General features: G+C 45.1%; 1 protein-coding gene across 3 annotated transcripts in view; it reads right to left on the bottom strand.

The window, feature by feature from the left end:
• The window catches only part of LOC121002842 (cytochrome P450 2C29-like), a 125,977-nt gene that overhangs the window by 66,180 nt on the left and 45,674 nt on the right, over positions 1 to 14,123 (bottom strand). The window contains exon 2 of one of the 3 annotated variants that reach the window (XM_040434451.1): positions 1,623 to 1,701. The exons of the other annotated variants lie outside the window; for them this stretch is intronic. The gene's annotated coding sequence lies outside the window, so the exon portion shown is untranslated. The remainder of the gene's footprint in view (positions 1 to 1,622; positions 1,702 to 14,123) is intronic. 3 annotated transcript variants of the gene reach the window in all.

Below are 14,123 nucleotides of genomic sequence, written 5' to 3'. Positions count from 1 at the left end.
CACTGCCACTCTGAGAAGCTCTTTTTATACCCAATCATGTTGCCAATTGACCTAATTAGTGTTAATTGGTCTTCCAGCTCTTCGTTACGCTCAAATTTACTTTTTCCAGCCTCTTATTGCTACTTAACCAAGAAATATATGAGATCTGCACACCCTAGATGGTGGGTGCTCGTAGAGGACACACGTCAGTAGATTCACTTGAGAAATCCACGGCACACCAAATACGTTTTATCAGTTAGTAATTTTTAATTCATAGTAGTTTTTACATCAACTTAATGTTCCATCCAGAGCAATTATGTGAGCAATATTTTTTTAGTTAAGCAGTACAACCCCAACGTTTCGGTCGGTGTTGACCTTTATCAAGGGATCTGTGGCTTGAATATGCAGTGTCTGCTTAACTAAAAAAATATTGCTCACATAATTGCTCTTATTGCTACTTGTCCCAACTTTTTTGGGATTGGTTGACACCGTGAAAATTGGAATCAACTTATTTTTCTTTTAAAATTATACATTTACTCGGATTAAGGCCTAGTTCACATGAACGTTTCTTTTGCGAGTGTACGGGCCGTTTTTTTGTGTTCCGTCTACGGTCCGTATACGGAACCATTTATTTCAATGGTTCCGCAAAAAAAAACGGAATGTGTTCCGTATGCATTCCGTTTCCGTATTTCTGTTTTTCCGTTCCGTTGAAAGATAGAGCTTGTCCTATATTTGGCCGCAAATCACGGGTCGTGGCTCCATTCAAGTCAATGGGTCCGCAAAAAAAACGGAACACATACGGAAATGCATCCGTATGTCTTCCGTTTCTGTTCCGTTTTTTCTGAACCATCTATTGAAAATGTTATGGCCAGCCCAATTTTTTCTATGTAATTACTGTATACTGTACATGGCATACGGAAAAACGGAACGGAAAAACGGAACGGAAACGGAAACACTACGAAACTCAAAAACGGAACAACGGATCCGTAAAAAACGGACCGCAAAAAACTATAAAAGCCATACGTTCGTGTGAACTAGGCCTAAACGTTTGATCTGTCATCTACGTTCTATTACAAATAAAATATTGACATTTGCCATCTCCACATCATTGCATTCAGTTTTTATTCACAATTTGTTTAGTGTCCCAACTTTTTTGGAATCCAGTTTGTACACAGAAACGTGTTGATTTGATGTTATCCACTTGTGGTCATTGAGTCAAATTAATGCAAATGCAGGACTAAATTACAAAGCTTGTTCTGTCAAAAAGAAAGAGGTCACTGATACAGGGGTCATCAATACTGTATAGGGGGTAACTAAAAACAATAGCTAGTCACTGCTGACAATATAGGAGTCATTGATATACAGTAGGAATCAACAATATAGGAGTCACTTACAGAAACCAATACAGAATTCATCAATACTGTGGACACCAGTATATGAGTCATAGACACAGGAGTCACGGATACAGGAGACATTAATAGAATAGCCATGGATATAGTAGTCACTGATACAGAAGTCCTAAATCCAAGAATCCCTGATACAGGGTCATTGACACAGGTGTTACCAATACAAAGTCCATGATACTGTACAGGACACCCTGATAAATGAGTCACCAATTCAGAAGGCATTTATACAGTGGTCACCTTTATGGGAGTGCCCAGTACAGGAATCAGTTGTCCAGGAGTCACTGACACAGGAGTCACCAATATACAGCAGGAGTAACTATACAGTAGTCACATATACAGAATAGATACAGAGATCACAGTTGTCAGTCTCATCGATATATGAATCCCTAAAAAAGGTATCTTATGCCGAGGTCACTGCTACGAGGTCACCAGTGTGGGGACCACTTGCAGCGAGCCCCTGAGGAGCTGGTGTAGAGGATGGAAGTGTTTGTGATCCTGATGAGGTGTTGTGTCATGGTGTACTCCTTCCATGTTCTGTCACAGTATACTCCCTCAGCCTCCTAAACATAGAAGTCTCTCTTTACTAAGTGCAAAATAGAACTTGCTGTACATCCAGTATCCGCAAACTCAAGTGCAGTTTCTGGCACCAGTTGAGGAGGTATGGTGGCAATTTAGAAGATTATATAATGGCACTTGTGGGTATAGGTGTCCACTATCAGATTCAGTCTTGATATTTGTCTGGCCTCTTGCTGGTTTAGGTGACAGGTGTCTAAACTGTAGTCCCTTACCTTGCAGCAGTGTCTGGAAAGCAGTTTTTGCTGTTCACTCTGTGTTTTGTCTCTCAGGTGCTTTCTTGAAGATTAATTTTGTAGTTCTCTCTAGAGAATCATATATTGTTCCCAGGAGTAGGTGCTCCGACATGTGCTTCCTCTCCCCTCTGTGGTTTTTCATGAGCTATGTCTTCTGGCAGGAAGTCAAACCAGCCCACTCCTAGCAAGAGGGGAAGAACAGGGTGGTTAGCGTTGTTACTGTCTACCAATGCCAAACACACCTCCTGCTGGTACACTAGGCCAATACATAACAATACATAACATTACAATACAAAACTATTTCAAATTGCAGATACCCCCAAGTCTAGGGTACTGCACACTGATAAACAGGGGCGTCGCCAGGTCAAAACATTCGGGGCTTGATTACCTGATGTTTTGTCCATGGCCCCGGATTTTACGGCTGGTAGAAATACAACTGCCTCGCCGACCTAAGGACGGCGATACAATTCAGGAAATCCTTCTACTACTGGTGCACTACATGAGGATATTTTACCTATTTGGGCTCCACAGGAGGGAATCATTACTACCGGGACACTAAATAAAAGCATTATACCTATTGGGGGCACCACAGGAGGGCCTTATTACTACTAGTGCACTACAGGAGGATTTTATACCTATTGGGGACACCACAGTAGGGCATTATTCCGATAGAGGCACCACAGGAGGGCCTTCTTACTTCTAGGGAACTACAGGACGGTATTATACCTATTGGTAACACCACAGGAGGGCATTAAACTACTGGGGCACTACAGGAGAGCACTATAATTACAGGGGCACTTTAGGGGGCATTAGACAGTAACCACTGGGGGTCTTATAGGGGACATTATAACTACTGGGGATACTAGAATGGTGGATAAGTACTACAGGGGGGCCTTATTAATATTATAGAGAGTCTTACTACTGCTGTGTGCACTATGGTGGCATTATTATTGGGCACAATATGGAGGACAATATCACTAACAGGGCCACTCTTGGGGAGTAGTATCATTATTGGGGGCATTGTAGTGGTCAGTATTACTAAGAAGGGCACTCTGGGAGGCAATTATTGCTATAGATAGGACTTTTATATTACTATAGGTGGACTAATCTGTATAGCAGTATAATTTCTGTGGTGTAGTATTTAGAGGCTTTGGGGAGCACAGTAGGCACAGTATTCTGGGCAGCACCAGGATAATATTGTTGGGGTAGCAGGGTGGGGAGGATGAAAAGTGAGGAACCTAAGATGACTGTGTGGTAACCTCTGTAGAGACTAGACGCGGTTGAAAGAAGTTGTCTGGCCCAAATGGAGAAGATGGGGAAAGAAAACGTCTACATCAGAGGAGACATCACCTGGGAGGTACTGGATGTGAGAGGCATATAGTGCTGAATGTTTGTTAGTGTCCATGCAGCAAGTAAAATATGTCTTTAGTCCTAGGGCGAGCTTGTGTGTGTATGTTTTGGGCAGATACTTTGAGAATTTGGTATATATCTATTGAGACTTGGGCCCTGGATCTTTTGAGACCCTAGCAACGCCCCTGCTGATAAAAAAGTTCCTTATACAAGAGTCACTGATGCAGTAGTCATTATTACAGGACTTACAGATAACAGGAACCACTCATATAGGAGTAATAGATACAGAAGTCATGGAAACAGGGTCCCTGATAAAGGGGTTACCAACACCTGAGGTACCAATAAAAGTCACATCTCGGAGTCACGTATGCAGGAGTCTATTATACAGTAGTCACGTATGCAGGAGTCTAATATACAGAGCCATGTATGCAGGAGCATTATATACCGTAATGTTATATCTCATGATTAGTAGTGAGTGAATCAATCATCCGAAATGGAATTCGATCTGAAGTTTAGGAAAAATTAGATTTGCTGCAAAGCCGAATTTCCTCACTCTTCGTAGTAACAAATCCGATTTTTCTGAAAAGCTGCTGCACGTGTTACAAATTGGAAGTAAGAAACCTGGGAATGTGATATGGCCCATAATGCCGTGCAGCTAGCCAAACAGCAAATAGCCATCTCCTGCAAAACCCTCATCCCGCGTGGTCTCTTCCATTTCATTGTAAGCTAAGCATAGGGAGAGACACCTGGATGTTCGGGTTCGACGGGTTCGGCCGAAGTTTGGAAAAAAGTTTGAGTTCAGGACCTGAACTTGACCCTGAACCCGAACCCCATTGAAGTCAATGGGGACCCGAACTTTTGAGCACTAAAATGTCTGTAAAAATGTCATGGAAAGGGCTAGAGGGCTGAAAATGGCGTCAAAATGTGCTTAAGAGCATGGGAAGTGCTCTGCAAACAAATGTGGATAGGGAAATGACTTTAAATAACATAAAATACATAAAAATTAAAAATAATAATCTTGATCTAGGAGGACGAGGTCCACATGGAGTAGGAGGTTGAGGAGGCGGTGGATGTGGCGGTGTAGGTGGAAGCAGCGGTGGAGGAGGAGGAGGAGGAGGTAGCCTACACTGCGTTTTTGTTTTAAATTTATTTTTATTTTTTTAAATTAGGGTACACCCCAAAACATTGGGAAATATAACCCTCCAGTCGTGCTAAACACACGTTCAGACAATACACCGGCTGCAGGGCAGGCCAGTACCTCCAAGGCGTAAAGGGCAAGCTCAGGCCATGTGCCCAATTTGGAGCCCCAGAAGTTGCAGGGGCTGACCCCTCTCAGTCAGTTCGTGTAGGTGTGTGCACACTTACTGCTCCACCATGTCGCACGTCCCCGTGATGTTCACGATGCAATTTGATATCTGCTCTATCAATTTTCGATGTTCTTTTATGTGCCTACCATGGTGATCACGGGTGGCGGGGAATCAGGGTTCCAGGCCGGAGAGGGAGCAGGAGAAAGAGAGACCTAATTTAAGGGAGGATCCATTTTTTCAAATTTAAAATTAGAGTTGAAATATGGGAGAAATTATTAAAGCATAAAAGTGTGACAACTTTTCAAAGTTTAGACATTGAATGAAAGGATGTGGTGCGCATTAATTACTGAATTATTTATAAAATGTTATTCCCTGTCACCTATGCAGAGCAGGTGTTTATTCACGTCTAAAATTGTATAATGTCAACCAAGACCTACTAGGTATAGGAGTGGTACATCACACCCAAAAATTGATGAATTTCATCAGAAAATATAACTGACAATTTTTATTTTTTTTAACCTGTCTACTAGGTATAGCAGTGGTACTATACACCCAAAAATTTGTTTATTTCGCCAGAAAATGTAACTGACATTTATTTTTTATTTTTTTTACCGTTCTACTAGGTATAGCAGTGGTACTATACACCCAAAATTGGTGAATTTCACCCGAAAATGTAAATGACAAAGTAGTGAAATGATATAAAATAAAACATGTACAAAAAAATAAAGAAAAAAATGGATTTATGAGGTGGAGTTCCATATGGAGTAGGAGTTTGAAGAGGCGGTGGACGTAGCAGTTTAGGTGGAAGCAGCGGTGGAGGAGGACGAGATAGCCAACACAGGTTTTTGGTTTTAATTTAATTTTGTAAAATTAAGGTACACTCCAAAAGAGTGTGAAATATCCAAAATACAAACAGGAGCAATTGCGCTGCAGTATAACAATGGCTGCTTAGTGCCGGTATACATGTCTATTCTGCACAAGGTACGGACAAGTCCTGAGGGATCATGCCTGGTTCATTTTAATGAACGTGAGCTTGTCCACGTTGGCTGTGGACAGGCGGCTGCGCTTGGCTGTGATGACGCCTCCTGCCGTGCTAAACACACGTTCAGATAATACACCTGCTGCAGGGCAGGCCAGCACCTCCAAGGCGTAAAGGGCAAGCTCAGGCCATGTGGACAATTTGGAGACCCAGAAGTTGAAGGGGGCAGACCCGTCATTTAGTACGTGTAGGCGTGTGCACACATACTGCTCCACCATGTTGGTGAAATGCTGCCTCCTGCTAAGACGTTCCATATCAGCTGGTGGTGCTGGTTGTTGTGGCGTGCTGACAAAGCTTTTCTACATTTCGGCCATGCTAACCCTGCCTTCTGAGGTGCTTGCAGTGCCCCAGCTGCATTGGCAACCTCTTCCTCGTCCTCTGCCATCGCCTTGTGCTTCCACTGCGACCCCGCTGTCAGGTGGGAATGCCACCAGCATCACGCTCCAGTGACGGAATTAAGGACGGTACGTTGTCCTTGTAACGGGGATCCAGCAGGGTGGCCACCCAGTAATCAGCACAAGTTAGAATGTGGGCAACTCGGCGGTCGTTGCGGAGACACTGCAGCATGTAATCGCTCATGTGTGCCAGGCTGCACAGAGGCAATGAAAAGCTGTCCTCTGTGGGAGGTGTATCGTCTGTGTCCTCTGTATCCCCCCAGCCACACACTAGTGCAGCATGCCAGACCTGCAGGGTATAGCGACAGTGAGGTCACGGTATGGGCAATCGAGGGTTACTCACTTTTCTCAGGAGAACCCTGGGCAGGCATGCAGCAGTGAAGGAGAGGCAGACACTAGTTCCTCTGGGGCACACTCTGTATGTAGAGACCAGGCCTGATCAATGATACCAGAATAGTCCATAGAAAAATATAAAACAATTAGATAACAATTCTTGGAGGCTCAAAGAACAAACATGAGTCCGTACCCAGGTTCCTTTCTTATTCACAGCAAGTGTTTCAATCCAGCAGTGGTGAAGGTATAGGATCACAGAGGCTCGCATACAGTGGAGTCCATCTCTGGGCACATTTCTTTAAAGTAGCAATATCTCAGAGGCTCATGTGCATTTGAGTCTATCCCTGGGCGCATTTTCTTGGAATTTATGTTGCATAATAAAAGTCACAGCACAATAAAAATAATCCACATTATTCACAATGGCATATAAAAATAAGTGCTGCAAGATCGCTTAATCAACCTGAAAAGGGGGTTAAAAAGGGTTAAAGGTGCAAACAAAAATAGGCACAACTTGGCTCGAATATTGAAGAAGCAGGCAGGAGGTCCTGTAAACAATATGGTCTCGCTGCATTTGGTATTTCAGCGGGCGATACTACCACTGAGCCGTGGATAACTGGCAGCAGCAACAAAGGACCAAAACAAAGGACTCCTGTCCCGGAAGGGTTAAATCCTCAGCAATAAGGTCCCTTTGGCAAAAGAAAACAAATCAATGGCCTAGCAGGCCAATTCACAGGGGCGTATCAAATCCACTTTGCATCACAGCGGTGCTCCCTGGCTCCATTTGTAGATTGGGCCTGTAGTGAGAGTCAACAGGCGGATGTGCCCACAACACAGTATTGAGGGGCAGCTGCAGCATGAAGGGACCCCAAATTGGTATTGGCCCCATAGGCCTAGGGGTGATCACAGTTGGGGACCGCATCGGTCCAGGCATAATAATCGTGGGCTGCATTGGCCTTGATACCGCTGCTGCAAGCGGTTCTGTGGGTTCCGGTGTTGCAGACTGTACGCGGTAACTCCTGGCGTAGGTAAATTTCACCGGTGCCGCAACAGCAGCGGCATTTACAATTGTTGGCCGCCGGACAGGGGCAGGCATCCTTACCTCTAGCTCAGAGGCGTCTGAGTCCTTGGTTACGTCCTTTTCAGGTGACGGAGGCGCCACTCTGGAGGTGACAAACTGGCACAGGCCACAAAGTTGAAGCTCTAGCCGCACGATCTGGTCTTCCAAGCTTTCAGATGTTGCGTCGCTGCAGGGATCCTTCGCACTCGCCACAGCTGCAGGTAAGGGATCCGGACGCTCTGGCACGACCGCCGCAGGTTCCGGCGTTGCGTCCGAATTTCTCCCGACAGGTAAAGCAATTAAATCGGAGTAGTCTTTTCTTTCCAGCATGCTCGATTCTTCTTTGGAGAGCGACAGGGCGGCACTAATAATTAAAGACAAATCCTCCAATTGCTCTGGGAGGCCGCCCCCCGGGTACTCCAGTATGGGGGAGGCGGAGTCCATTTCTGCAGACATGCAAATGTCCAGACAGGGCGGTGGCGCGGACATATAGCCTTTCCCGCACTTTTCAGCAGAAGGCGCCAATTTTTACCGCCAATTTAGTATGAAGATGACGCAGCAAATAAATCCAAGCAAGCTAAGCGGCCATCTTGAGCAAAATGCTGTCTATTCACTGACAGCAAGCGGTGGCTTACGCAAACGGCAAACAGTCCATAAAAAAACACAGTTTCACACCGCAAATTAGTACAGTTCTTTGGCCCAACAATTTTTAATAAAGCATTTAGGGCTTGGTCACTTTAAGGCAAATAACGGCACACAGTTTTTGTATCCGCAAAGGGGCAGGAATGATCGTATCCTGTTCGTGACGCCAATTTATGCAGCACGCCAGACCTGCAGGGTATAGCGATAGTGAGGTCACGGTATGGGCAATCGAGGGTTACTCACTTTTCTGAGGAGAACCATGGGCAGGCATTCGACAGTGAATGAGAGGCAGACACTAGTTCCTCTGGGGCACACTCTGTAGATAGGGACCAGGCCTGATGGTATGTGAGGTGCCCTGGGTGTTGTAGGTGTTTTGAGTGCCTTAGGTAAGGTCCCTTTAAGATTCGTGACGCCAGTGCCTGTACGGTGGCACACCGATTTGTAGGAGGATTAAATGAGTACACAGTTGGTGAACCAAACGTTGCTTTACTTTGGAAAAACAATCCAACTTTGTACAGCCAATTTACAGTTGATAATGATGATGCAGTCCCTTGAACAATACTCCACAAGCAGGTTTTCTTTCAATAATGGCAGGTATTAATCATGCAAGATACTTGGAGGGCAAACAGTTAATGCTTTGCAGTGCAGTGCTGCTCTATCCCCTTCAGCTATTCTAGCTGGCTGTATCCCAAGGCCCGGATGCCTAATTGCTGGCTTTAATCCTTGGTATATAAATCCTTCCTCCAGTATTGACCCTTGCTCTTTACTTTATAGTACTTCTGCCCATCAGGTTACTTATCTGAACTTGCTGTATTGTCCTTACTGTGAGGGATGCTGCAGGTTGCTCCCAGGAGGTACATCTCTTCTACTGGGGTAATCTTCTGAGCTAACTGAGGCTCACTTTATCTACAGGCAGGCTAGAGTTCTTCACTAGCCTCCTGGTCATAGCTAGCAGCCAGGGCTATCAAGCTGCATGTCAGGAGGAGGCCCTCAGCATATCTCTGGCTGGTGCCTTCTCACTTCTGTCTCCACAGACTCCTGACTATGACCTACCTCCTCCCTGTCTGGGCCTGAACATTTATACTAGGGGCTCCCTATCTCCCTCTAGTGTCTAGGATGCCTAACTACACACAAATAGGCCTGCCAAGCATAACACAGGGGAAACATTGCATGTAAAAACACATAGAAAAATACATTAAATGCATAGTTAAATATAATATTACTGTCCCTTGTGAGCAGAAGTAACACGTGAACCAATTGACCCTTGTGTAGTGCCCACGCCTACCAAGTGGGACACTACACCAGTGATGGCCATGAGCTGGTCTGGGTGCCACCCTGCTGTGAACATGGTTCCTCCTCCTCCTCCATCTCCTCCTCCTCATCCTTCACCTAGTCATCCTCCAGAACTGTGCCCTGGCTAAACAATTGTGTACCTGGGGTGCAGGAACCCACCCTCTGAGCCACTTGGGAATGACTGGCCGGAAACCATATGAAATGATCCCTCTTCCTCCTCCTCCTCCTCCTGTGCCACATCCTCTTCCATCATCGCCAGGAGTTTTTTTTCAAGGAGGCATAGAAGTGGGATAGTTACACTGAGAACAGCGTTATCAGCACTGGCCATGTTGGTGAAGTACTCGAAACAGCGCAACAAGGAACACAGGTCTCGCATATAGGCCCAGTCAAAGGTGGTGAAGTGGTACTGTTCCGCCGAGCGACTCACCCGTGCGTGCTGCAGCTGAAACTCCACTATCGACAGGCGAGCATCAGCAGGGTGAGAATTCCAAAGGCGCGCACAGATGGCCCGCACTTTATGCAGCAGCTCTGACATATTGGGGTAATTTTTAAGGAATCTCTGCACCACCAAATTCAGCACATGCGCCAGGCAAGGGATGTGCGACAAACCAGCTAGTCCCAGAGCGGCTACGAGATTTCGCCCATTATTGCACACTACCAGGCCGGGCTTTAGGCTGACTGGCACCAACCACCCATCTGTCTGTTGTTCAAGGCCCGTCCACAGCTCCTGCGCGGTGTGGGGTTTGTCCCCCAAACAGATAAGTTTTAAAACTGCCTGCTGTCGTTTACCCCTAGCTGTGCTGAAGTCGGTGGTGAAGGTGTTACGCTGACCAGATGAGGAACCGGTAGAGGATGAGGAAGCAGAGTAGGAGGAGGAAGCAACAGGAGGCAAACTGAAGCGCCCTGCAATCCTCGGTGGTGGAAGGATATGCGCCAAACTGCTATCTGCCTCAGGCCCAGCCGCCACTGCATTTACCCAGTGTGCTGTTATGGAGATATAACGGCCCTGACCGTGCTTACTGGTCCACGTATCCGTAGTCAGGTGCACCTTGCCACAGATGGCGTTGCGCAGTGCACACCTGATTTTGTCCCCTACTTGGTTGTGCAGGGAAGGGATGGCTCGCCTGGAAAAGTAGTGGTGGCTGGGCACGACGTACTGTGGGACAGCCACCGCCATAAGGCTTTTAAAACTATCCGTCTCCACCAGACAGAATGACAGCATTTCAAAGGCCAGTAATTTAGAAATGCTGACACTCAGGGCTAGGGATCGCAGGTGGGTAGGGCGGTACTTCCTCTTCCTCTCCAGCGGAGATGGAGAGCTGAACACTTCCGTGGGACATTGTGGAGATGCTTGGTGACCCAGGTGGTAGTGTTGCTGGCAGATCCTCTGTTTGCGGGGTGCCAGGTGGCACTGTCACTCCAGAGGTGGATGAAGAGGCCGAGACTGCAGCAGAAGAGGAAGCAGGAGGAGCCAGAGACCTTTCTTGGTTTTGCTTTGCACTTAAATGCCTGGTCATGCAGGTTGTGCTCGGGTTGAGAACGTTTATGCCTCGCTTCAGGCTCTGATTGCACAGCGTGCAAATCCCTCGTGTCTTGTCGTCAGCACATTGTCTGAAGAACTGCCACGGCAGGGAACTCCTTGGAACTGGCTTTGGTGTGCTCGGTCCCTTGCTGCAGTGGGCAGTAGCAGGCGTACTGTCTACAGGACGGCCGCTCCGCTTTTGCACCCTGCTCCCTCTTCTGCTGTGCTGGTGGCTCTATGCGACCACCGCCTCTTCATCCGAGCTACATAACCTTGATTCCATGTGGGGTTGAGGACCTCATCGTCCTCCACATTATCTTCCACTTTCGAAAGCCCCAGCAGTTGGCACCTGTGTTTTGTCATCATCCGAGAAGTGCTGCGATGGTCCTCCCATGTACTCATCCTGAAACATAAGTGGTTGGACATCGGTGCACTCAATCTCTTCCACTTCTGCGGCAGGGCTAGGTGGATGTCCCTGGGAAACCCTGCTAACAGAGTCATCAAAAAGCAGAAGAGACAACTGCATGACTTGGGGCTTAGACTGCTTGGCTGATTTGCAAGGGGGTAAGGTGAAAGACTGATGGACATCGGCTGCAGGTGCCAACTGTGGTCTTTCAGCAGGAGACTGGGTGGGAGACAATGTGAAGGAACTGGATCCACTGTCAGCAACCCAATCTACTATCTCCTGTACTTGTTCTGGCCTCACCATTCATAGAGCAGCATTAGGCCAGACCAAATACCGCTGCAGGTTCTGTCGCCTACTCGCACCTGAGGAAGGGGTTTCACTTGTGCGTGTAGCTGGCACAGATCGACAACGTCCTCTCCCTGCAACAGGAGCTCAACCAGCAGCACCACGACCTGGGCCACATCTCTTATTTGATGCTCTCCTCATATTTTTCGAATTTAGGATCTTGCCCTAAATGGGTGTTCAATTAATAGTAGAATAGAACGACAGTATGTACAGGGTGTATCTCACACGGCCTGAACCAGACTAGTCCTACTTTTAATTTTGCTTGCCCAAAATGGCTGTATTTCAAATGCCTGAATAGAACCCCTGTATTTAAAGGGTGTATCTCACACGCCCTGATCCACACTAGGACGCTTTCAAATTGTGCCCAAAATGGCAGTATTTCAAATAACTGAATAGAAAGACAGTATGTAAAGGCGGTATCTCACAATGACATATGCAGCAAAGGCTGCCAACTACATTTTTTTGGTGTTTGTTTAATAACTGAATATGGCAGCAGTATATAACCCTGGAATTTCAAACGTGCTGATGCTGCAAGGCCTGAAAAATTGTGTATTTTGCCCCAAAAAGGGTGTTTTATTAATAGAAGAATATAAGCCCTGTATATACAGGATGTATCTCACACGGCCTGACTCACACTAGGCCGCAATTAAAGATTTGTGCACCAAATGGCGGTATTTCAAATACCTGAATAGAACCACAATATGTAAAGGCTGTATCTCACAATGACATCTGCAGCAAAGGCTGCAAAATAAACTTTTTTTTCCCCAAATGGGTGTTAGTTTAATAACTGAATATGGCAGCAGTATATAACCCTGGAATTTCAAACGTGCTGATGCTGCAAGGCCTGAAAAATTGTGTATTTTGCACTCAAAAGGTGTTTTATTAATAAAATAATCAAATCCCTGTATTTAAAAGGTGTATCTCACACGCCCTGAACCAGACTAGGCCTTCTTTTAATTTTGTTTGCCCAAAATGGCTGTATTTCAAATACCTGAATAGAACCCCTGTATATACAGGGTGTATCTCACACGCCCTGATCCACACTAGGACACTATCAAAGAATTGTGCCCAAAATGGCTTTATTTCAAATAACTGAATAGAAAGACAGTATGTAAAGGGTGTATGTCACAATGACATCTGCAGCAAAGGCTGCCAACTAAATCACTTTTTGCCCAAACGGGTGTTTGTTTAATAACTGAATTTGACAGCAGTATATAACCCTGGAATTTCACACGTGCTGATGCTGCAAGGCCAGAAAAATATTGGAATCTGGCAAAAAAGTGTTTTTTTAAAAATCAAGAAAATTATGGCTGTATTTCTAGCTTAAATTGCACACTCACTAATGCAGATGTTTTATATTGCCAAAAAAATGTTTTTTTTTGGTAACAGAATATGAAAGCTGTATATATTAAACTTGAATTTAACACTTGCAGATCAGGAGAATAGTGTTTTTGGCAAAAAAGTTTTTTTTTTAAATCCCCAGAAAATGATGGCTGTATTTCTAGCTTAAATTGCACACTGACTAATCCAGATGTTGTATATTGTAAAAAAAAAAAGTGTTTTTTTGGCAACAGAATATGAAAGCTGTATATATTAAACTTGAATTTAACACTTGCAGATCTGGAAACTAGTGTTTTTTGGCAAAAAAATGTGTGTTTTTTAAAACCAAACTGAAGAAAACAAGGTTGGATGTCGCACAAAGATATCTGAAAACCAAAAAAAGGTGCACCTTGCCAATCGAAAAACACTCACTCGATTATTAAATAAAAAGAAAAAAGGGGCAGGGCACTCTCAGAAATTTCAGACCATTGAGAGAACTATTTGGAATGAATATGTTTATTAATATACACTCAAATAAAACACTAATAAAGCATAAACATTAGTTAATACCAGCAATTGATGTATCTAGCGGCAGGTTAATGGTACGCAGCCTGAACAACAATGTATAGATACTGATGATATCCAAACTACAATAAAATATAAATCGAAGGTTGGGTCCACCTCTATGAAAATAACCACTAGGGAACCATAGGTGAAAAGTTATAATCAATCGGAGGATGTCAATGTTTCAAAACCGTTCAATCGGTCTATATCATTCGATAATATAACTTTGATAATATAAATTCAAAATGTCCTTAACATTTTCGCACCAATGCCAATCTGAAAAACTCTCTTGAGCAGAGCAGTGTCCCGCTCGATCAGAATGAGTAGCGGCGTCCCGGTACTGTGCAGCTTGCAAG

This window comes from Bufo bufo, chromosome 5, assembly GCF_905171765.1.
Source record: "Bufo bufo chromosome 5, aBufBuf1.1, whole genome shotgun sequence".
NCBI classification, from domain to species: domain Eukaryota; kingdom Metazoa; phylum Chordata; class Amphibia; order Anura; family Bufonidae; genus Bufo; species Bufo bufo.
Note: the sequence above shows the minus strand (reverse complement) of the source record. Positions and strands in the feature narration are given on the sequence as shown.